Source organism: Herpailurus yagouaroundi, unplaced genomic scaffold (assembly GCF_014898765.1).
Source record: "Herpailurus yagouaroundi ecotype Mexico unplaced genomic scaffold, PumYag 29, whole genome shotgun sequence".
Taxonomy (NCBI): Eukaryota; Metazoa; Chordata; class Mammalia; order Carnivora; family Felidae; genus Herpailurus; species Herpailurus yagouaroundi.
This window is the reverse complement of record NW_024412377.1, coordinates 33,981,126-34,006,574: the sequence shown is the minus strand read 5'-3', so window position 1 is coordinate 34,006,574 and position 25,449 is coordinate 33,981,126. Positions and strand designations below refer to the sequence as shown.

Sequence of the window (25,449 nt, the reverse complement as noted above, 5' to 3'; positions counted from 1 at the left end):
GGAAAGCCAGTCCCATCCCAACTAATGATCCCACTCCTAAACAGGAAAGAATGAAAAAGAGGAGGAGAGGAAGCTTCATTAAAAGTCACCGGAAAATGAATTAATCCTCTGCTGCCCCCCCTCCCAAGCAGGTGTTCTCTATACAGCAGTATGAGGAGTTCTGCTGGTAACAAGACACATTTCCCCTTCCTCTGGACCCTGGGATTTTTCCATCTTCAAAGATTGAGTTCCCTTTGATTTCATATAACGACTAGCTTATAGATAAACGTGTCATTTGTTTGCCATCACTTTTCTGGTTTTGGAAACAAACGATTCAAAGAATTTGAGACTTTAAGACAATCTAGTTCAGTTTCACAAATGGAAATGCTTTCAAGAGCCGGGAAAGTAACACAAATGGATGAAGTGGCCCCAGCAGAAACTGTGGTTTTACTTTGTGGAATTTATGCCACTCAAAAATATACACTTAATTGTTGCCCAATCTTTCCCTTTTTTTTCAAGAGAAACTGGACCTTTCTTTTGAAATGTTAACAACAAATTTAAAAAATAATTAAGCTCTATTCCCACATTCAGAGAAAATTCCCCTGTAGATTTCCAGTAGGGACCTCCAACCTAGTGCAGCTTCCAAAACAACAACAAACAACAGAATCACTGGGACCTTTAAAAATATGCATGCCTTCTCCTCCAACGGCAATTCTGATTTAATTGGTCAAGGGTAAGTGTTCAGGTGATTGTAATGGACAACCAACGTAGAAAACCCCTACTCTGGTCGAACCTACGGATTCTACAGATGAGGAAACAATGGTCCAAAGATGAACGCAACCCACAGAGAGCAAGAGAGCAAGAACAGGACCTGTCATTCCATTATGCTGTTAGCAAAACCCTAACACAAATGCTACTTTTTTGCCCATGAATGGGAGTTTGGGCTTCAATATACTTGTCTGTAAAACATTTCAAATCTTTCCCCAGCACAAGTGTCAGTTTTTGATGCTAGAGTTCTTTTTTCCCTAAATCCAGTGACTCTCAGGCCACATTTACTTGGACTATGAATTCATGAAAGCAGAGGGCTTGTCAGTCCCTCCCTCACCTGTGAAGCAAGTCAGCGCCCCCATAAGTACTGAGTCAATGAATGATGTGATTAGGATTTTCCAAATTCTCTTCCCATGCAACCTGGGAATCCAGTTTCATGAAAGCTCGAAAATTCATCCCATACAGAAAAGTGTCCATAAGCAGGTCCGAGTCAGGGGAAACAAACTGCCAAGTGTTGGCTTTAATCTAATGGGAAGATCACTTGGCTCACTTGATAGAAAGCCATGAACAGTAAGTGGAAGAACAGCAAGCTGTTCACAGGAACCCATATCACTGAACTTGAAGCTTCCTTTCCCTGTGACAGCACAAAGGAACAGAAAACTCTCCTCATGTCACCCTCACCGCCACTGACTTGGTGTATTTACTTTCCCTGGAGCTGAACCCTTGCCAATACCAATAGCCACACTTAACTATCCTGTCTGGTTTCCTGCCTGCCTGTGACAGAGAACTCTGTGTGGCATGCCCTCATCTGACTGCACGTGATGTGCTCTTCACACACTATGTCCTCGAAAATGGAACACAGCCTTGTGTTAGAGTTACATCGCAAAAGATTTGGTGACGAATACCAGGCTTCCTTTCATCTTACGAAGATGCTGGCAAAATCCTACTCATTGTGCAAGAGTAAGACAAGTTATTGCTCATTCGGTTTATTATTGAAAAATACACCTCCGCCCTACCTGTCAGTTAACACGATGCAAGCGTCTCACTCCTTCACACTGAGCTATCTTTCTAAAATAACAAACCTGATCATGTCACTTACCTACAGAAGATATTCTGGTACAGCTACCTACGGTGCCCCAGAAAAAGTCCAAGATCCCAGACACAGCTCATGAACTCTATCTCCTTTTCTAGCCTCATCTCCTTTCAGCTCCCTCAAATATCCTCCGGTTCAGCCACCTCAAACCTTATCTCTCCCTGACACACCATATTCTTTTATATTTCCATGCTTCTGGGTTGTCTCTTTAAAGAACACCTTTCCCCTTTTCTCAGCCTAATGGCCTCTTCTAGAACACTCAAGAATCACCTCAAATGGCACATTTTCTGGGAAGCCTTCCGTGACTCCTCCAGGAGTAATGAGTCCCTACTCCCCATCTCTGCAGCCTCCCATTGGGCTCGCGGTGAGTGTGGCAGTGCGATGCCTCAAGGCTGTGTCCCCCAAAGCCCAGGTCTGCGCTTTATCACACCCCTGGTGCCTGACTCATGCAGGCACTTGGTCTGGAACATGGGTTTACTGAGTTCACACTGATGCCCACTGCCCCACCTGTGTGGGTAAAGCAGACAAAGGTGGGTTTCCTGGGCAGTTCTGCCTTCTACGGCAACTATGGCTTCTATCCACAGTGAGCCTTGTTAGTATTTGTGGCTGTTTTGTTTTGGCTTCAATTAGGAATCTCATAAATTGTTTGACCCGTTTTTTAAGTCTGTCTTGTGAAAAAAAAAATGCAATATCTCACTTATATGTGCAACATGAAAAAGCCCAACTCATAGAAACAGAGAACAAATTGGTAGTTACCAGGGGCTGGAAGGTGGGTGAAATGCGGAGATACTCGTCAAAGGGTATAAAATTTCCATCATAAGATGAATAAGTCCTAGAGACCTAATGTACAACATGGTGACATAGTTAACAAAACTGTATTACATACTTGAAATTTGCCAATAGAGTAGATCATAAATGTTCTCACAACACGCACACACACACACACACACACACACACACATACACACACGAAGGTAACTCTATGAGGGGATGGATATATTAACTAACCTTCTAACCTTAATATAGTTATTATACATATGTGTCTTATATATATGTGTGATATCTATATATCTATATATCTATATATCTATATATCTATCTCAGGGGACCTCAGTGCATGTCTTAAGCTTATACAATGTTGTTCGTCAATTGCATCTCAATAAAAACCTTAAAATACATTAAAACAAACTAATAAACAAAAATTTGCCCTCTTCTGTGAATCACGCTGAGCTTAAGTCAGACTCTCCTTACTCAGCATTGCGTATGACATATGAGCAAATGTTGAACTGAAGTACATTTTTCAAATCAGAAGACAGATACCATAGGCAGTCTCTATTGATATTTATCCAAGTCTCTTTTGCTGTGATTTAAATCAGGAAACATCAGGAACATTTTCACAAAACTCACCACCAGAGATTGGAGGAAACAGAAAAGCACACTCATGCCTAGTTTATAAATAAAAAAAACATTTTCTTTTAATCACAGGGATTGCTGGACTACCGAATCTCTTCCCCAGCAGAACACGCTCAGACTGCTCTTTTAGTACATAAAGTTGGCTATGGGTGCTCTCAGAGTGGGGTATTTTCTGGAGACATCACCACCAATACATTAGAGTTTGACGGTAACACAATTCCACCGATGAATCTGACTCATGACTGATTCATTTTTCTCTTTCCTGGGCTTTAAAAGATACCATAGTTTCCTCCCATGTGCCTCAGGAATAATGCTGCCTTTCGAGACTTGTATCATCAGACCAAGCCTCCTTTAGCCTGAAAGCACCCAACAAACTTTATCAAAAAGAGAATAAATCCATCAATTGCTGATTAGTGAATGCCCACTGTGGGCCCACTGCCTAGAATATCACTAAAGTACTGTGGAGGATGCACAAAAAAGTCAACAACAAAAAAATCTTTCCTTGGATGAAACTGATAAATCATACGAGGCTTTACCCGTCGGGTCCCTCACTTTAATCTTCTCGGCAAGAACACAGGAAGAGCACATCACGTGCAAGGTACTGCAAGGAGACTACTGGGGAGTCCGCAGACATCGATCCTGGCAGCGGGCCACACAAGGTGAGCCAATGCCCACAACAACTCACGAGTGAATCTACGCAAATGTGCCAATATTTACTTAGGAAAGAATAAAGGAGCTTGTAGCTGGAAAGATGGCAGGTGGGGCAGGGGAAGGATCAGAGCTGACACTATGGAGCTGTGTTTCGTCGCATTTGAGCTCAGCCTCAGGGTAGCAGAATAAGACACAGAGGGGCAAGGCGGAGGGCACAACATGCACTGAAGCTGTTGGGCAGACACACACGAGATATTTTGAGGGCCAAGGAGTAGTTCAGTTTGAAGCTCAGCAGAAAATACAGTTAGATAGGTAGGCTCGGGTAATATCACAGGGCTGTGAACACCAGGCTTAGGAAATCTGAAAGTCAATCCATAAGCTGGAAGATGGTTTTTGAGAAAGTGAGTGGCCAGAACAGCATTTCAGATGCTTTAGCGGCAGTGAGAGAGAATTAAAGGAGGATAAATCAGGACTGCTGTGGCTGTTTATTCTGCTCCAATCCAGGTGTGTGAGCTGAAAACAACAGGGAACCTTCTGGTTAATGTTTACAGCCACTGCCAAATTGAAATCTATTAACTGCTGTGGTGTCTTGTTTCACAAAGCTTTGGCTTCAAACACAAGTGTGTGAAGTCACTTGTCACTGGTACTGAGCACTGTGTGTGCTCTGTCGCACAGAGCTACCGGAAGTGTTATAAGACAATGCCAAAAGACATATATAAAATACCCCAAAGAAGACCAAACTTGTAGTATAATGTCTATATTCCACATAGCCCCTGACATACGTTAAGCACCCTACAAATAACACATTGGACTGAATTCAATCTTGTTGAATCCAGAGAAGACAGCATCATAACTTCCCTTGGTGTGATGGTTAATTTTATGTGTTAACCTTCCTGGGCCACGGCGCCCAGATAGAAGCATCCCCCACTTTTCAAAAGTTCATGTTACACCACTTCACTTTTATGAAAGACCTACATTAGTACTTGTTCTCACCAACGGACAGAAATCCAAAGAGGACTTTTGCTCTTAGGAAAACGGAAAAAGTGAAAATAGAGCTCAGCAAACCATTATAGAGGCAGCACCCACCCCAAACAGTAAGAGTGGCACCACCCAGCTCCTTTGCTGGGAATTACACTCAGCATCTCAACATTAAACCACCACAGCTTTGAACTGTGTCTGTGAACATCTGTGCTTTATCTTGATTTATTTTGTGTATCTATTAGCAAGATACATCCTAACGTATCACAAAAGCCTAAGAGAGGTTATTTTGGGGATCTGGGAACACTCAGAAAGTTTTCCATATAAATTAATAGTAACTGCTTCTTTGCTTTATGTCATTTTAGTTTACAAAAGTGTTCATAGGAATGCTCCACTTTCAGATATTGGGGGAAACCTATATGTGGTCAAACATAATTATGTTTCTGTGAGGTGATTTTGGATAAGATTAATATTGAAATCAGTAGACCCTAAGTGAAGCAGATTACTCTCCATCATGTGGTGGGCCTCATCTCATCAGTTGATGGCCTGAATAGAAGAAAAGACTCACCTGCTCTGAGCAAGAGCGAATTTTGCAACAGACAGCCTAGAGACCTGAACTGCAACATTGGTTCTTCTCTGGGTCTCCAGCCTGCCTGCCCACCCTGCAAATTTTGGACTTGCTAGCTTCTATAATTTCTGTGAGCTAAGTCTTTAAAATAAATCTCTTTCTATACACACACACAAACACACACACATCCTATTGGTTCTGTTTCTCTGGAGAACCCTGACCAATATACTAGTAAAACATGCTAATATTTTCACAATGTGCTCTATGTCTATGAATCTTTTTATGACGGTCTTCTCTAGAAAATGTCCTTGATCTATACAGTGGACTTCTATTTAACATGGAAAGAACAGAGATAAGTTTCCTTAACTGAAAGAGCTGGCAGTGATGACCCTTGTCACCGAATTCCAGATAAAACCTTAACAAACCCTCATATGTGATTTCAATGAATAGAATTTTGCCACTATTTCAAGATGAGTGGACTGTAATACAGCCGCCAAGTCCAAGGATCTGGGCTGAGGGCTGACCATGCCCCATATAGGGACCTGAGCCACACACGCAGACCTCTGCAGCCAGTCTGATACCATCCCATGACAAGTGAGCCAAGCATTGTCCCTCCAAAGAGACTGTATAGTCACCATGCTTCTAATTCCAGTTTCCATTAGTCAAATACCTACGCATCTAGCCCCCAGGTAAGTCATCCTGAATTACACCATCTTCCTCATAATAATCTTTAATTCTTTGCCTTGGACATCTAATAGCAGAGAGAATAAAAAGAAGGCAAGGCTTATGACTTCAATTTGTAAAGAAGGAAATGTGTGGTTTCTGTCTTTTTATTTTTTATTACTTTTTTTTTTTTTTATTTTAGAGAGAGAGTGCACACATGTGCACACAAGTGGGGGAGAGGCAGGGGAAGAGAGAAAGAGAATTCCAAGCAGGTTCCAAACTGTCAGTGCTGAGCCCGACATGGGTCTCGATCCCACAACACTGGGATCATGACCTGAGCCGAAATCAAGAGTCGAAAGCTTAACCAACTGAGCCACCCAGGCACACCTATTTTATTTTAAAGGCACAATTCTTTGCTTTCTCTTTTTGTCTCTTCAACTTGATTTCACACTACTAGTATCTTTTGCCATCATGGGCTTAATGACAATGACATTGGCATTATATTCCTTTTTTAAAAAGCACTGGACTTGCCTGAGGACCTTTAAATAATTGATAGGCCCCGCCCCTGAGATTTGGATTTAATTGGTGTGGTATGCACCAACCTGTTCTCATCACTGACTTCTGTTCTCCCATCACCTTTAATCAGCTTCTCTGACTACAACCTTCACACAGACCTCTACTCCCTCCCTCTCCTGTCTACTTTATGCTTAACCAGCTTTGGCTTTGACTTTGACTCCTGGTTTGTCATTTCCATGGCTCCCATGCTGCTGTCATCTTTCCATCATACCTCTCAGAAAAAGCCCTAGGTCTAGATGATTACACTTTCTCTGTGCCTGGTGAACTGTGGAACACCTCCAGAAAGGGTCACATATTTTGTAATACTTTTAACAGTGGCACTACCATGAATTTGTGATCATCGACCCCAGTCCGGCCTTCAAGTAATGACTAGCAATCCTACTAAGCTTTACTAATTGATTCCCTTTTATGTTCTAGCTTTCTCTCTCCTCCTCAAACACCTGAAATTATCTCCTTTCTTTTCCAGTATGCCACCTCCTTCCTGTTTCACACTGACCTTCCAAAGCAGATAGAGCCCATAGAACACATAGAGACCACGGAACAGAAATGTCTTTAACTTTCAGCTACCACACCTCAACATCTGCACACATTCCTCCTCCTTCCTTCCCTGGACAGAAGGGCTAGCACCCTTTCTCCTCTCCAGTTACTGCCAAGCGCTCTGGATCTAACCACTCCTATCTTCTCAGGAACCTTACGTGATTAGGGCTCCACCCAACTGGCCTTCCCTATCAACGTTTAAACATACTCAAATCGCCCACCTTTATCAAACCCTCCCATAACTGTTTCCTTCTCCAGCTAAAGCTCTATCCTTTTGATTCCCTTGACAGTCAAATGTCTTGAGTTACCTTTATCCATTGTCTTCTTCCCTTTCCACCCACTCACCAAGACACTTCATTCTGGCCTCTGCCCCCATCACTACACCCATGTACCTCTCCTTAAAGTCCTATAACATCCACTTTACTAATCTAAAGGACATATGCAGGACTTTCACTTTTCCCTTTATCAGCATTTAAACTGTTTTCTGTCCTTGGCCTCTGAGAGCCAGGTAATCTCCTTAAAATGCAGACCTGATGGTGTCACCTCCCTCCCCACCATGCTTCAAGCAAGAAATAAATTATTTATTTATTTAAATAAATATTTTTAAATATTATTTATTAATTCTTTTATTAAATTAAATTAAATTAAATTAAATTATTAAATAAATTAAATTAATTAAATTAAATTAAAATTTTTAAATATTATTTATTTAAATAAATATTTATTTATTTAATAATAAATAATTAATAATTAATAAATAATTTAAAATAAATAATAAATATTATTATTAATAAATAAATTATTTATTTAAATAAATAAAGACTATAACACAGTCTGCAACACCATGTAAGATATAGTCCCTTCTTTGGCCCCTTCTTACATCATACTCCTTCCCTGCTCTGAACTCTGGGCACCCTGACTGTTTTCAGTTCTCGAAAGTACCAGGTATCTTCTTGACTCCTGTTCCCTTTGCCCAGATTGCTCTTCTGTCTTCCTCCTACTTCTACTCCTTTAGATTTTAAATATTTTCTTTTGAAAGCCTTCCTCAACTACCAAGCCCCAAACAGATCAAATCCCCTTATACTTTTACTTCATATTACTTACAACAGGTTTTTAAAAAATGTTTATTTATTTATTTTGAGGGAGAGAGCGAGCACAAGTGAGGAAGGGGAAGAGAGAGAGAATCCCAAACAGGCTTCACGCTCAGCACAGACCCTGACACAAGGCTCGATCCCATGACCATGAGATCATGACTTGAGCCAAAATCAAGAGTCAGACACTGAATCAACTGAACCACCCAGGTGCCCCACACCAGTTTTTAATTTTTTAATTATACTTGTTTAATGTTTTCCTCCATCTTAGACCATGAACTCTAATAGAAAAGAGACTATTTCTGGGTTGCTTATTAAAGTATTCTAGCACCTAGTCCACTATTCTGGGCAAAGTGTAGATTAAATTAGTGAGTTTGTGAGTAGGTGAGCATATGAATGAATGTGTACCGGATTTTTACACTCAGGCTATCAGTATTCCTCTTTATCTCCCTCTGCAGCACAAACCCATGAATCAAGGTCAAGTATATACTATCAAGTCCAGTTGAATATAAAAAATGGTTTTGAGAACTCACGGTGCAAGCTGCATGGAGGAAAACACATTGAAAGGGAAAGACTAGGAGAGTCTGATCTATGTTTTCCAGCTTAGGCAAGGAAAAGGTAGCAGCTCTACCTTACTTTCATTCTGATTACCAAACAAGAACTAGTCATATCTATTTCATGATGAATTCCTTAACTCACTTAAATTGCTTTGTAAATATACAAGAAAAAAATCACTTTCACATAATTTTTAAAGGCAAATCAAGTGGGATCTTTTGTAAGGACTTATAAAGCTTCAAGTTTAGGGGGCACCTGGGTGGCTCAGTTGGTTAAGCGTCCGACTTTGGCTCAGGTCATGATCTTGCATAAGTTTGAGCCCCACATTGGGCTCGCTACTATGAGCACAGAGCCTGCTTTGGATTCTCTGTCCTCCTCTCTCTGCCCCTCCCCTGCTCGTGCTCTGTCTCTCAAAAATAAACATAAAGAAACCCTCCAAATTCAGTACCTATGCATGTACTAAAACCAACACCAATGCACCTCCTTCCAGCTTTCAGAGTCCATCTTTAAATAAGTTTATAGTACTATATCCCAAAGTCTTATACAAATTCTTAATCTCAAGCTAAAAGATATTAATCAAAGTCCAAGTCATTTATTAAACTGCAAGTGGCCATAAAGCAGAATTCATGCAATTTGTCAGGCAGAGCAAATCAAGAAACTGCTTGACCTATGAGCTTTTAGGACCCTCTTTGAAAAGCTGGGTAAAATCACCAGGGAAGAGGTTAAAATTCAACTTTGCTTTATGTCCCTCTTTAAATCACGTAAAGTGCAAGCATGCTCCTGACAACTTAAGATTATGAGTGATAACTTATCAAACAGAACACTTCCTGAGTTTTCCCATGAGGATTTTTTGAAAGTTCAAAATGCTATCTTCAGCAATGTGGTTATTATTAATATCCTTCCTCTTTAAATCACGGATTTTTAAAGCAGTTGTCATTTTGATTACAAAATCCCAAATCCCAGAGAAATCATCGTAACTATTATGTTAATTGGGTATTAATATTCTACTAGTTATATTGAGTAGCATGTTTTTTCTGGAAAACTCCTCCTTGCTGTGTATTCAAAATTTAAGATTCAAGTAAATTAAGACAATTTCTTTTTTAAAAAAAGTAAGGCAATGTTAGGCTGCCTTAGTTATTCTATTGCCACATAACAAATTAACCCAAAGCTTAGCAACTTAAAACAACAAACATTTATTATCTTGTAGTCTCAGGGCAGGGACCTGGAAGAGGTTTGGCTAGGTTGTTCTGCCTCAAAGACGTTCATGAGGTTGTAGTCAAGCTGTTGAGGGGCGGGGGCTACAGTCATTCTGTAGCTGGACTGGGTCTGAAGGCTCTACCTCCAAGGTCATTCCCATGGTGGTGGTCATCAAGATGCTTCAGTTTCATACTGGCTATCGGACTGGGGGTCTGAGCTCTTCAGTCCCCACTGGTTATGGGACTCCCTTACTGCCCTTCCATCTGGGTGTACCCATAGGGCAGCTCAAGACATGGCAACAGGTTTCCCCCAGAAGAATGATCCAAAGACAGAGCAACTAAGACAGAAGCCACAATGCCTTTGAATGATCCAGTCTCTAAAGCTGCACATCTTCACTTCCATTCTATTTGTTAGAAATTAGTCATTGAGTCTAGCCCACATTCAAGGAGAGGAAACCTGGACTCCACCTCTAGAAATATCAAAAAATGTGTGAACATTGTATTAAAACCATCACATAGTGGTGGCTAAAATGGTTGGAAGCACGGGAGTTAGAGTCAGAATTAGGAAGATCTGTTTGATTCTTGATTGTGCCACTTGCCAATGGTGAGTCCTTGCACAAATTACGTAACCTCCTAATGCCACAGTTCCACTAAATGTAGAATTCAGTGGATCATGGGGGTTTTGCATGGGATTAAACAATACAACATGAAAAAGAACTTTATAGAGCCCTGGGTCATAGTAACCACTTCCTTAATGCTGCCCACACAACAGTAACTGGTGAAGCCAACTGTTGTGTGCCCACTAAGTAGAGATTATGCAGTCCTTTACCCTATAGGATCTTAGAGTTGAGGAGTTGGAAAGTAAATCTGAATGTGGACATAGAAAAGCTAATGTGATTTTTCATCTAGAAACCAAGGGACTGCCTACCAAGAGATAGGAAAGCAGTCTGTTCCGCATAAGGAACTCTACAATGGGATTTTAAAACCTTTTTGTTTGCTTGCTTTTTTTAAAGAGAGAGGCAGTTTCTTCAACTTAAAATTTCTGAGACGCACTATGTGTAAAACAGATGGGCACACGGCCTCTTGCTCGGTTTGGAGGCCTGCAATGCAGCCAGCCTGGCCCTCTCTTCTGGAGCCCCCAGGGCCCCTAAGGGAGCTTGCTACAGCACAGTTTGCAAATCTGCACAAACAGATTTTGCCAGTAATTGCCCATACAAAGGATCGAAGGTCATGGTTTAAAACCATGCCAATTTAAAGTAGCCATTTAAGTAAAGAAAACAGTTTTGAGCATAGGTTCTGAAAGGTAATGGTTTTTCTCCTTTAAAAATGTCTAATGCTCTAAACATTAGAGTCTGAAGCGATTACCTTTCGGTCAATCCCTGTTTATTCCTTCTTCAAAAAAAAAAAAAAGTCCATTTTCACATGATTGTCCCTTTGTATCTTCTTGGAAGTTAGATTTCATAGTGAGCCAATAATTTGTGTTTTACATAGATTGTGTTATTAGATCCTAACTCTAGGCTTCCAAAACTTGTAATCAAAGTAAAAATAAATAAAAAACCTTAAAGCCTATTCTTTTCTGAATTTAGAATTAGAGGTTAGAGGAATCTCAGCATTGGTTAGTATAGATATTCATGTTGTTTATTTTCCCAGAGTCAAAGCCCAAATAATTTATAGGAATTTTTCCTTCTGAATTTCATGTCCTGCACTCTAAGGCAACTAAGGCAAATTTTCCGTTGGGCCACTGCAAGTATAAAGATTAATCAAAGATTTCATTGAATGCTTCATATCCCTGAGGTAACACTTAAAAAAAAAAAAAAACTATGAAAAGACTGAAAAATGGAGGTCAGCAACCCAAACTCAAATGCATTATAAAACAGTAAAATATTTTAATTATTACACAACATCAATGCCCTGCTCTTTAGAGATGCTTGCTTCTAAGACTGCTATTAGCCCTGTATCAAAACTTTATCATTGATGTATGGGGGTCTTTCTGAAGAGCTCTGTGGTCAATGTATGTGTATGCCAAGATGACAGGTTTTACAAATGTTAGGTGGGCTTTGAAAAAATTCACAGATTTCAGGTTGGCGCTTAACCCAGCTCACTTAGAAATATACCATGTATCCACATCCACTGCAGTTTAGTAATACAGACTTGTTAAAGAGCACATGCCTAGCAAAAAGTCACCACAATCAGGTGTTGGGCAAGCAGAGAAAAACGGGGATAACTGAGTATAGTAGTAAGAGTGTAGGAGCCAAGGCAGGAGACGTTTTTCATCTCAGTGGTGTCATTTACCATTTCTGAAGAGCCCTGAGCAAGTAAGCCTAACAGTCTCAAGGCTATGCGACTCACAGCAGAATTAAGTGCAACACGCACATACAATGCTAGGCACATTGGAAGGACTCAGTCATGTCTGATTTAGGGGGTCCTGCTTCATATTTGATGATCAGGACACATGTGCAGAATCAAATTTCTTCCAAGTCGTCACACTGTTATGAGTACTTCCTAGCTAACTGATGGAGGCTCAGTTACACATATGTCTATTGAGTAGACTTTTGCTCTTATTGTTGTTTTGATGTATTTGTTTTGTTTTCAAAACATAGCCTTGTCTCACAATGATGCTGGATGTCAACATCATTGTATTTTCACTCAGAGAAAGTGAGTAACCACCTAGTTACAAAGACTAGTTAATCACAAGAAGGCTCAGATGAAACAGTGTATGCACAGTATTTAAAAATTGTAAAATTGCGATGTGATATTATAAATTGAATCCTACAATACAAAAAGGCCATTAGCTGAAACAGAGAAAATACAAATAAAGCCTGGAGTTTAGTTAATAGCATTGTACTAATATTTGTTTCTTAGTTTTGATAACTAGACCATGATTATGGATGTCAACATGAGGGAAAACTGGACAAGGAATATATAGGAACTCTAATATTTTTCTTCACAGGTTTCTGTTAATCTGAAACTAGTCCAAACAAGAAGTGTATTTAAAAAAACACATGGTCTTATTCGGGGCAAGTTGCCTGTCCCTTCCCCAGCCAGATCCCCTCACCTCTACTACTACCCACTGCCTAACGCCTAACTGCTGGCACCTGCATTTCTTCTCCTAAGGGTTCGCTTTTGCATCCGGAGACTGCTTTGTCCTCCCCAGAATTACTGATCAGGAACTAAGCCTGATGAAAGCTGGTTGGGGAATATTCAAACCTTTTTCACTGAGAGGGACTCTGAGACGTGTATTTTGCCTGGGCTCCCAAAATCTCTCTGGGAAGATCAAAAACTCCAGGGGCTGAAGGTATCTTGCTTCCTAATGCACCCTTTATTGGCTCCTTTCCCTTCCTTACTTCACTTTTCTAAATAAACTTTTACCTGAATCTTTATCTCATGGTCTGCTTCTGGGAGAAATCCAAACCAAGACATTATTCCTAACTGTATTTGCTGATAAAGTAAAGTGGCTACTACATGTATCAGTTCAAGGTAATTTACAGGGAGGTATTCTAGCTGTCCTGGATTATTTTTGGTCCCTGGAAGGCGCTCCTCACTCCATACCATGAGGAAAATCACCAAATTATAAACATGCTAGGAACTGGCACATGAAAGCTATACATTTTTGGATGTGTGAAAGAGATTTAAATATCTGGAAGAATGCTAACAAAAACTTCTCTTACCTACTAAAAGGCATTCATTTATTTATTCAACAAAAACTTCCTGAGGATTTTCTATAGAATATAAAGTGAACAAGACAAAAAAAGTTCCTACTATTAAGGAGTTTACATTTTTGTCAGTGGAAATGGACAAACAACAGGAAATCTAATAAACAAGATAGTATCAATAGTGATAAGTAATGTCAACACTAAACAGGGGCATATGATAGAATGACCTAGTTGGGGGAAGGTTACTCTATTAGATTGGGGTCAATGAGGTCCTGTCCTTTCTGAAAAGGTGACATTTGAGCTGGGGCCTGAATGACAAGAGAAAACCATTGTGAAGATAGAAACACACACATACACACACACACACTGATTTTACTTTGTTGAAATGACCCCTTCACATATCACAAAATCAGGCCTGAAGAGTATAATGTCCCCTCCAAGTGTATCTCTCTATCCCCATAAAATATAGACTGTGTGGTTACTAAAAAATAGGAGACTTACTTGTTAGACATGCATGTTAAAGTATTTACATGTACAAATGAAAAAACACAAGATGTCTGGGGATTGCTTTAAAATAGTCAGGACCACGGTGGAAAGATGAAACAAGATGAGCAAAATACTGATGACTCTGGAAGCTGAGGAATGGGTACCTGAGGCCCAAAATACTATTCTCTTTATTTTGTACGTACTTAAAATTTCCCATAATCACAAGTTTTTAAAACTAAAGCATATATTTGGGAAAGATGGAGAATTCCAAAGGTTATAGGAATCCCACTTCCCCAAATTTTCATCAGCAAATTAGGAGTTTAAGCCAATGGAATCATAAAGGTGTAAGGAAAACTTTTGACTTTGAAATGAGCAAGGAGATTACTGGATATCCTTTCAATGGAATGCTGAGGCCCCCAGGGATTAGCTGATCCTATGGAGATCAGAGCCTTTGTCTTTGACTATGCTGTTTTTCAGCTCTGAGGAGACAGAAGTTAACCTGTAGAAATCAGTCATAAAAATAATTTTTGTCCATACAGTGCAAGTCAGCTGTGTCCAGCGGAATGTAATTGATTACTGTCCTGTGGATAGATTGGATTTTGCAAATTCTCTTCAACATTCCTTTATATACATTTGTGGTTCTTTGAGTTCTCCTCTAAAATGGCTACACAATTATCTTTTTAAATTACTTCATTAATTAATATCTGTATCATTTTCCATCTGTTCACTTTATATCTGTATCATTTTACCCTTTTAGAGAATTATCTTTTAACAAAGAAAAACAATTTTAAAGTGTTCCAATAATGGGAAACTGTGTACCTATGTGTCAAAGTCTGCATATTTCCTCAAAGTCAAGGACTGAAACACTCTTAGGCTTTTGTGTGCATTCCTCCAGGCTCTTGTATCTTTCAGTGGACCACCATAGGCTGTTCTTTACCCAGAAAGGCCTTTTACCACAACACTACCACCCCAACTGGCCAACTTTCAATTGTCCCTGAACTTACAGACAGTATCACCTTGCCTGAGGAGGGTCTCCCAACACTGGTAGAGATCTCTCTGACAAACATACATCCAGGAATAACTTTTAATATTGATTTTTAAAATCCAAATTTTATAAGCCACCAATAATCATCTGGATATAGGTTTTGTTTCTGTTGTACAGGAATAGTCTAGGCACACTGACAGTGCAGTCATGAGCAACTAACCTCTGGCCAGTAGTACTCTTCCGAAGGAGAGACGTTTCAATAGTTTAAACAAAAGAAACACTTCAAGAACTCATTAAAGCCCTAAATTTGGTGGAATGGGGAAAGGCGGAGGAAGCAAAAAAAAAAAGCAGATACCAAGTGATCTTTATGGGTGAAGGTAGGAAGTCTCCTCTCTCCAAGTCTCTCAAAAGGGTGCTGCAGGGAATCTCTTTCTGCAGTGTCCAATATGAGTCGGGCATTGTTTTGACTCCTATAAACGACAACAGCTTCGTAAAGTAAGAATCACTATCCCCACTTTGCAGATAAAGCCGAGAGAGTTTAATGAACTTGCTGAGAGTTGCAAAGGTAGTAAATGGCAAAGCTGGATTCAGATCTCATCAGACAAGCCAGATTTATGGGATTCCAAAGCCTACTCCATGACCTTTCCAGAATTCCAACCTACCTTCAGGCTTTCACAGTGGTTGGCCCCTCAGAGGGCATCTGCCAGCCCTAATTTACAGTGAAAAGAACTGCTGGTCAGGTGTCATTTGCCTCAGTTCACAACCTCCCCACTCAGGTGGTTAACACAGCTTAACTATCACCCTCACATATGAATGACAGAGGTAAACAACACCCTATTCCATGGGTAAAGTCCACGTTTATGGGTGGGAATGCGGTATAGCAGAAAAAAACCTTGAAAGAATGCTAGAAGACCTGGGTTATAAACCTGTCACTATCACAGTGGAGTTTTAATCCTAGAGAAGTCTTGTCACTTCTCAGGGACTCCCACTTCCTCACCTATAAATAAAGTGAGGATGTTGCACTCAGTTTTCAACAGCAGTCTACTGGCATTTGAGGACATATAATTCTTCCCGGGGTATAAGGCTACCCCGGGCATTACAGAAATTTAGTGTCCTGACTCTGGGCACTAAAAAAAGCCTATAACTCTTTTTTAAGTTTTTATTTAAATTTCAGTTAACATATGGTGTAATATTAGTTTCAGATGTACAATGTAGTGTTTCAACACTTCCATAAAACACCCGGTGCACAAGTGCCCTCTTTAATCCCCATCGCCTATTTAGCCCATTCCCCCTGCCCGCCTCCCCTCTGGTGACCATCAGTTTGTTCATAGTTAAGAGTCGGTTTCTTGGTTTGTCTCGCTCTCTTTTTCTCTCTCTCTATATATATCATAGTTTAAGTACTAATTCAGAAGCCACTTTGCCCATAAGTGCTTGCCCCAAATACTTCAGGCCAAACAAATCTCCTTTCTCTCAAAACAAATATAGCATTTATACCCTGTAACACAATTTTTCATTAAATTGTATAATTGTCTACTGTTCCTTAATCACACAACAGACATTATTAGTGTTGCCTTCCTAGCTTGAATAATAGGCCCCAGAGTCAAGGGCCATGTCTTATACTACTTTTATATTCCCCAGAGTGTCTAGCACATTCCTGGGAACACAGTAATGGCTCAATAAATATATGTCCTGTCTTTGATTTTTCAGTGATCCCAAAAATACCACTAGCTTGGCCAAACTTACATCCTGCAGGCTAATAAAAAAATTTATTTATTCAGCATCTTTTTCCCAAGTAGTTTTCAAAGTATTTTTCAGATGACATTCCTAATTCTCACATACCCTACATGTACTATAAGGAATAAATAAAAGCAATGAATTTTCAGGACAAAAGCAAAGAGAATTAAAATTTCATGCTCTTTGATGAGAGGCATTCTGAGAGCTGGCAAACTGGATATGTCTCCCAAGTCCTATTGATTCGCACAGAAAAACTCCAACACATCTCCATCTTGCTTCAAATATTAAAAACTTCTCAACATTGCCAAGGCCCTGAACAGGATCCGCCTGGGAAAGCTGGTCATCAAGTATGGGTGTTATCATTAACCTAAACAGAATAATACCAAATTTGCATTATGAGCTTAGATTCTAGTCATCACCTGACCTGTTCAATATCCCTTTGCCCCCAGCTCTCCACATCCTTCTTATCAACACTTCCATTTCTCTGGTTTACTACAAACTAAGGTCATCAAAAAATATTTATTAAACAACTGTTCTATGACAAGCAGAGCACGGTTTTGCCAATGTCTCTAAAGGAAATAAGATGCTATGCTGACTGCAAATATGAAAGAAATCATTCGCCTTTATTTCTGCTCCTCTTTCTTCAATCTTTCTGACATGCTAGGTATCAACGTGCTATGTTTTCTTCATTCCTCATCATCTTGCACAGGGACTCTGGTGTCCTCCTCTACCCCTAGGGGAAGAAGCCATGCAGAGGCTCTGTCTTCAGTATTCTTTCCATAATTCATCATTCACATATGTTGTGCCAGACTGTTTTTCACTCTGCTTTGCCAAATTGGGGTTTTCCGGGATAACAATAACATAGCTTGAAGGTGTCTAAAGAAGCCACAGAGACGGTGAATTACAATCATATGCCATCATCCTGACCAAGGACAAAGGCTGCTTAACCAATGGCAATCAAAATTGGAAGTCTGACTAAAGTTTGTCACCTGCCATCACCAAACTTGATGTGAGCTGTTTACTGCATCACTTAGCACCTTTTGTTTCAATAAGCATCCCGGGGAGAGCTACGGATGTCTATTTTGTACTAGTTACACTCTACTTTTTTCTGACATGACAACTCAAAGCAAAAAAAGATAGATATGATATTTGTTATGATAAAGTACACTTTTTAAGCAAGAAAAAAATGAATTTCTCTTTTGACCAATGACTTTATGATATATCTAATATATTCTAAAGGAACAGAGAGGGATACCTCTCCAAAGTTTTTAAAAAATATATTTTCAATGTTTTATTTTATAAACAACTGAAGAAACAATCAAGGAGGAGTCACTATAGCAAATGTCTAGCATAGCAGGCTGTCCACCACAGGTAATTACAGAAAAGAACCTATTCAACTTGCAAAATCTTTTGATGTTCTAATACCGAATAAGGGCTTTATCAGGGTATTCTCTATCATCTGCCTCAAATCCCCATGAAATGAGCATCTTCACCAGGATACACTTTTCACTCAGAAGCCCAGCCAGCTGGAGATAGATTTGTTTATGTTTACACAAATTCACAATCTAGGAAGTGTAATTCATTGGGATTATAACGATATTATTCTAAAGAAAACTGACTGAAGTCTTGTCAATACCAAAAGAAGTAAGGCCTAATCAAAGCAGTAAACACATCTGGAAGTTTTAAGGACTCTGTAGAAGAAATTATCTATGATTTTGAAATGGAGTATTTGAAGGTGGGTTTAGATGCTAATTAAAAAGACACAGCCCAACAATTTCTGACAAAATCACAGACTTCTTATAAATCATTATTAAGTAAAATTGGTACCTGACCTAAGGCTTCATTGCCTATATTAAAAGGCAGCAAGAGGCACCGAAGAAAGATGTTGAAACTAAACCATGACTGTTTCTGTCACCCTTCTTTTTCTTTCTTTTTAAAAAAATATATTGGTGACATTTTACTTTTTTAAGAGAGAACATGAGTGGGTGAGGGGTAGGTAGGAAGGGAGAGGGAAATGCAGAGGGAGAGGGAGGGAGGGAGAGAAGGAGAGAGAGGGAGAGAGGGAGAAGGAGAGGGGGAGAGAGAGAGAGAGAGAGAGAAAGAGAGAGAGAGAGAGAATATCTTAAGCAGGCTCCACGCACAGAACCCCACTCAGGGCTTGATCCCATAACTGTGAGATCAGGATTTGAGTCGAAATCAAGAGTTGGACACTTAACCCACTGAGCCACCCAAGCACCCCATCATCCTTCTTTTGAGATTCTGGTACTCCTCATGGCAACAACAAACAAACAACAAAAGAACACAGTTTCAGAAAGATTTTCTGCATCAGACCTTGGTGAGCTGCTATGGCTCCAGAAAGCATAGCGTGATTATATTTTTATCTGTTTCCCTTAATTGATTAAAAATATTAATGGTGAAGGAATAAAATAAGCAAATGCTATTTCTCGATGCTTATATTGAAAATTATTGAGGCACCTAAGTGGCTCAGTCAGTTGAGCATCTGACTCTTGATTTCAGCTCAGGTCATGATCCCAGGGTCATGGGATCAAGCCTATGTTGGGCTCCACATTAAGCATGGAGCCTCCTTAGGATTCTCTCTCACCCTCCCTCTCCCCATGTCCCCTACTTGTGCTCTCTCTCTCTGAAAATAAAAAAAAAAATTAATGAAAATTGTATCTTAAATAAGTGATATGAATTATAGCTCAACTATCCAAAGCATTCCATGTTAATTACACTAACGCTCTTTCCACAGCTGCTGTGTTTACAAGCATTCAGCAAAGAACGGAAAAATATAAAAATGAATAAAATTTATTTCCTGTTTCGAGGAACCCTTCCTAGCAAGGAAGACAGATAATGAAAAAGTAAACCACGAAACTGAAAGCGAATGAAATAGGTGTTCTTAAAGAGTTTCAAGCAAAGTCCCAAAGGAGCTGAGAGAAAAGAGAAATTCAGTAATCAAATGAATTCAAATCATAGCCCTATAAAGAATCCTAAGAAGGCATCTTGTTTATTCCTCATTTTTGTTGCTGTTGTCTGTTATTAATGTGTAAGAAATATGAAACCCAGGAAAGTTCAATAGTTTGCAAAAATCACATTGCCCATTTGAGGCACAGCTTGAAGGCACACAAGTTCCCGGACATCGAGTTTACTATTGTTTCATATTATGCCATCCTAAGCTGAGGGTTTCTTATACCAAAGTAGAACTTTGGGTTGGAAACTGCATGTCTAAGAACTTGTTGGGGATGTACTGCAATTTTTTGTTTGTTTGTTCATTTTTGCAGGAGGTTGGGGCTAAATAGGAGGTGGAGAGTTGTGAAATAAATTTTTGAGCTTTAAAAAAAATATGTACTTTATCATTGGTTATTTCCTCCCTTTATAGGAGAACAAAATAAAGCAAAGAAGAAAATGTAATATAGATGGAGATCATAATTCAAGGGGCTTAGTGAGCAATCTCACTGCAAACACACACACACACACACACACACACACACACACACACACACACACACGGGGGACAGCATGAACAATTTTATTAAAGAGAACAAGGCTGCATTGGCCCCTTGTTCTGACAAAAGGTCAATGCACAAAGTAGGAGCTTCTGATAGGCCCAGATGTCAGCCTATATCACAGGTTGGTTCTCTCTTTGCCAAGAAAAATGGTTATTTTGTTCACACTCAGACTTGCTGAGAAAAACAACATTGTCATCATCATCAACCATAAACATTTCTTGCAAGAGGACAGAAGATTCTCAGCTGAGGCAGATTCTCAGCTGGTAGCAGGGGAAACATAACTTCCTTGGGAAGCCCCAGACAGATACATAAAAGGGAAATCAATCATGCCAGGCAGGTGTCTAATGTGCAGTGCAATGCCATAAATGCTACAGAGGTTGTGTGGAAATACCTCAGCCCAGGATGGTAAGCATCGTAATTTTCACAGAGGAGAAGAGTGAGTCTCAGAGGAGCTAATCCGCACATTGGTGGTAAAGCTCAAATTCAAACTAGGGTCCAATGGGCCTCAAAGTACTTGCCTTTGAACCAGACCCTCTCCCCCTGTATATACCAGCTTTGCTTCCTTCCCCCAAGAAGGTTAGAACTTGGTAAGTGAAGACCATCAGAGCCTTTGTCTGACTTGAATCCAGACACACAGCAGGAGGGAGGAACCTTCCTTAGAACTGATGCAGTGATATACCTGCTTTGGACTTCTCTGCCACATCACAAGCCATTTACCTCCAGGGGAAGAAGAGGTTGCTGACTCAGTCATGTCCTGTATGTACATCTTAAATCCCAATTGCCGAAGGAAGCATTTCTGTCAGTTGTACTTTTACCTCATTTAGGGCCAGATGGCATACAGTCTGACTTGGACAGAATGAGCCATCAGTAAATGCCTGATTACTAGTACTGACTCATGCTTGTGGAAGCAGACACAATAAGGTCCAGGAAAATAATACCTCGTAGTCCCTACCTGTCCATGATATGCAACTTCAATCTGCTTGTCTCCAGAACATTCTACGTCTGTTTTTTTTTTTTTTTTTTTTTTTTTGGCTTGGTGTTCCTTGACAGGGAGAAATTAAGCAGCCATTTTCATTGCATGTAGAATTCTATACACCTGCACAGTAAGACACTTTCCATAGATTTATAGGAAGTTCAGGCATGAAAAGAAAATTTTTTTATTATTGAAGTACAGTTTAAAAATATTTTGAAACAATTATAATGTTTCGACTATGGATGACTAATAATCTGAAAAGACTAAATTGTTATCTTGTTTACAGGTTTGAAATTAGTGAACAGTGTAATGAGATGGCTAAAATAGTACATGAAGATTAACCTGCCTTAATGGATACAGAAAGTCTAGAACTAAGGATTTCATATCTGTGTTTGAGATGACAACCATGATAAGGGGCAGCATAAATGCGGACTCTAGGGCATATTGGTCAGGGCAGGGAAGGGTGGGACCCCACTGTGGGTGAGAATAGCTGCAAGAATAAGCAAAAAAAAAAAAAAAGGTATTCAGGAAGAAGGGGCATAATGTTTGTTTTCAAACACAGCACTTAAAAGGAAGAGAGATTAGATTCATTGTGTGTTGCTCCAGCAACTGAACAGTAGGTCAATAGGTAGAAGAAAATGTTGATTTAGTGCAAAGCAGAACTTTCTAAAAATGAATCTCTCCTAGAATGGACAGGCCAGTGGACAGAAGCAAGATTCCCCCCTCTGATTATTTTCAAGAAGAGGTGGGCTGGCCCACTTATAGAAAGGGCTACTGAAGTGGAAGCTCATCCCTATGATAGGTACCTCTGAAGTTGGCTCGTACTCACCAACCATTTTATTGGGCACATCATTGATATTATATTGCCCAAGGTCCAAAAAAAAAAAATGACTTGCCAAGAAGACATCCTACATTGTTTTGTTTCCACAATGAACAGAGGGCTAACTCCAAAGCCTTACCAAACTTCAACTCATTTTTTTCCGTTTATTTACTTTTGAGAGAGAGAGAGCGTGCGTGCGCATGAGTGGGGGCAGGGAAGATAGAGAGGGAGACCGAGGATCCAAAGTGGGCTCTGTACTGACAGCAGAGAACCTGAGGTGGGCTCAAACCCACTCTGGGAAATCATGACCTGAGCAGAGAGCTGAAGTCAAACACTTAACCGGCTGAGGCATCCAAGCACCCCAAACTTCAATTCTTATCTATTCAATATTCAGAAAGTGATTAGATGATTTGAAATCTCATATTATTTAAATAACTACCATAGAGATTATAGAGTTTTCTCTTTTTTTTTAAAAAAAAGGGAGGGTTTTTATGGACATATGTAAACACACTAAGTTATTTTCATTACTGACATGTTTTTAATTGTTCTCTAAAACTAACCAAATCTCCATAATTGTGCAATTTATTAGCAGAATGACCAGAGAAGCTTAATCTTCAGGATAGCAGATTTAATCAATATAATCCATGCCTGTTTTTCTAAGTTAAGCAATTTGCTGTGCCACATTCTCACTGTATCACTCAGATTTATCTTTACATTAACAATGCTTACCAGCAGATAGCCAGAAAAGACTTGCCAAGTTGGACCAACTTCAAGGTTTGTTTCCATGCTGGGGTGTTTCATGCACTTGGCAGAAGCAGGCTGCAACTGGGGCTCCATTTATTACATTCTGCTATAAACATTATGTCCTGACCTAACAAGACACTGCACATGACAATCCCATAGGTTACCAAGCACCGTAAACATCTGTTAACACAAGCACCAGAGATAGCATGGAGAAGATGTCTAGTATCCATTCTAAGTGGTTTATGATGTGGAGTCTGCTGTTTACACACAAATAATCAAAAACACAACCCCAAATTCTGCCTAGAACAAATATTTGCAAGACAAAGTTATGCCCGGTTTGAAAAAAAAATACACTGGAGTCATCACTTTGTCACTGCATTTACAGACTTTTATTTCACACCTTTGCCTATTAAGTGTTGGCTTTCCATGACATTCAGTAGACCTAAACTATAATTTCACTGTGATATATTTACTCCAAATGAAAAGCTGAATGTTGACTTACCAACTTTCCTTAGACTTATGTGAATCAAAAGTTTACAAGTGTGGAAGGAGATAAGGGATGGGCAGTGCTTCAACTCAAACTATGTTTTTTCCAAGGGTGTCTGGGTGAAAACACATCCTTCCAGCTCCATCTAAAGTCCATCTGAAGAGAAACCAGAGCCCCCCTTGAAATCTAACCTGGGAACACCAAGCTTTGCTTTTCTCAAAAGGAAACAAATCCCCAATCACAGAAAAGATGGAACCAACAGTCCTGTCTACTAAATTATTTTATTTTGTTTCTATCCAGCGTCTTAATTTCTGGAAAATGTTTCCTACTAGTTACCTCCAAGGTCTATATACCTTGGCACTCCAGAGAAAAGGATTTACAGGGTGACCCAGGTGGAAACTAGCCTAGAACACCAATCGCTTAGGGCACAGCTGCCACAACATGTCTGAGGAGAGACGGGTGCCTTCCCAGGCACACATGCCAGGGATTCTAAAGGTAAACATCACGGAGACCATGTAGTCTCTGGAGTGTGCACAGCAGCACCCCGGGAATCTCAGATCCACAGCTCCAAGTTGGGTGTGGGCCTCCAGGGTCCTGTGCCTACACATACACACGTCTTCGAACCCTCGTCCTCCTCTGCAAGTCTCCTGAGAGCTTGAGGAACCTTCACCTCTAGCCCTCAGCTCCTCAAAGGCAACGGGTTTAGTTAGTGTTTTAAAGTCCGTGGTATTTAAATCCTACGCAGGGTTGCGACTTCCCAACCCTCTGGCCTCCCGTTACCTTTCCCTGTCCCTTCCAAGGTCTCCTGGCTGCACAAACGGGCGGGCGGCACCTCTCTGGCCTCCTCCTCCCACCCTGCACACCCTACTGGCTCAGGCGCCGACACGCCTCCCCAGGCGCACACACACGAGCGCGCACACACAGTGCTCACGTACACCCATTCAGCACACGAACCCGGAGCCAAGTTACCAACTCCCGCAGCCCGGCCCGAGAAGGCGTCCCCCACTCCGGTTATATATAAAGCACTCGCCCCAAATTAGACTCCCCTACGCGCCCGGGAGTGGTGACCCTGCCCGGCACCCTGCACGCGCGGCCAGCACCCTCTCCCCTGACACGCCGCTACCCCACTCACCCGCAGCTCTCAAGATCCGGGCAGTTCTGTCAAAACTTTGAGCCTGGTTGATTTCATAACCACTAGTGTGTCCGGGGCTGGGGGTGCTCGGCTCGCCACGGTTTCCACCCACTCCAGCTCATGGGGACTGGTGGCAGTGACTCTACTGACCCCAGCTCCGCGGGTGCCAAAGCGTGGCTGCAGCCTGCACAAAGGCGCAGAGGGCGGTGCGCTTTGGGGAGGAGCGCACGGTGTCGACGAGCACAGCCCGACGACCTCCCCTCTCCTCCGGTCGCGCCGCCAGGGACCTCTCTCCCCGCTCAGCAGCGGCAGCCTCAGCAGTTCCTGCCCCAGCACCGCTGATGATGTCAAATAGAAACACTCGCAAAACTTTTACGACTTCAACAAAACTGGCTTCGGAGGCAGCCCCTCCAGACACCGCAAACATCGGTCACAGCAGGCGCCAGCGTGGGATGGTTCGCCTGTGGCCCCCAACTCCCTGACGCCCCCCACCAACGTGCACACACACACGCGCGCGCGCACACACACACACACACACACACACAGCGTGGATCGGGTTACGACAACCCACCAGCAGAAAACAACTTCGCGAGGAGGAGGGGAGCACAGCCAACCCCCAAGTCACCCGGAAAAAAATTACTCGTGTAAATACATAATCCAGACCCCCACTTTCATAAACAACTGGTGCCCCAGGGTCCACTCCCAGGTCCCCTGGCACAAAAGGGGGGAAAGAAGAGCCCGACTCCCTCAGCCCCCCTCCAGTACCTCCGAGCCTCGCCTCCGGATAGAGGGCGCGGGTTCGCTTCCGCGCTGGGGCCGAGGGCGCGGGGGCCTCCGGCCTGCGTGGCCCCAGCCCGG

The 25,449-nt window shown here is 41.1% G+C and overlaps 1 protein-coding gene across 2 annotated transcripts in view; it reads right to left on the bottom strand.

Annotated features, from left to right (window-relative positions):
- GHR (growth hormone receptor) overlaps window positions 1-25,449 on the bottom strand; it is a 272,938-nt gene that overhangs the window by 246,971 nt on the left and 518 nt on the right. Inside the window, exon 2 of one of the 2 annotated variants that reach the window (XM_040496277.1) lies at window positions 25,357-25,449. The gene's annotated coding sequence lies outside the window, so the exon portion shown is untranslated. The remainder of the gene's footprint in view (window positions 1-25,356) is intronic. The other variant, XM_040496270.1, reaches the window with a different exon arrangement.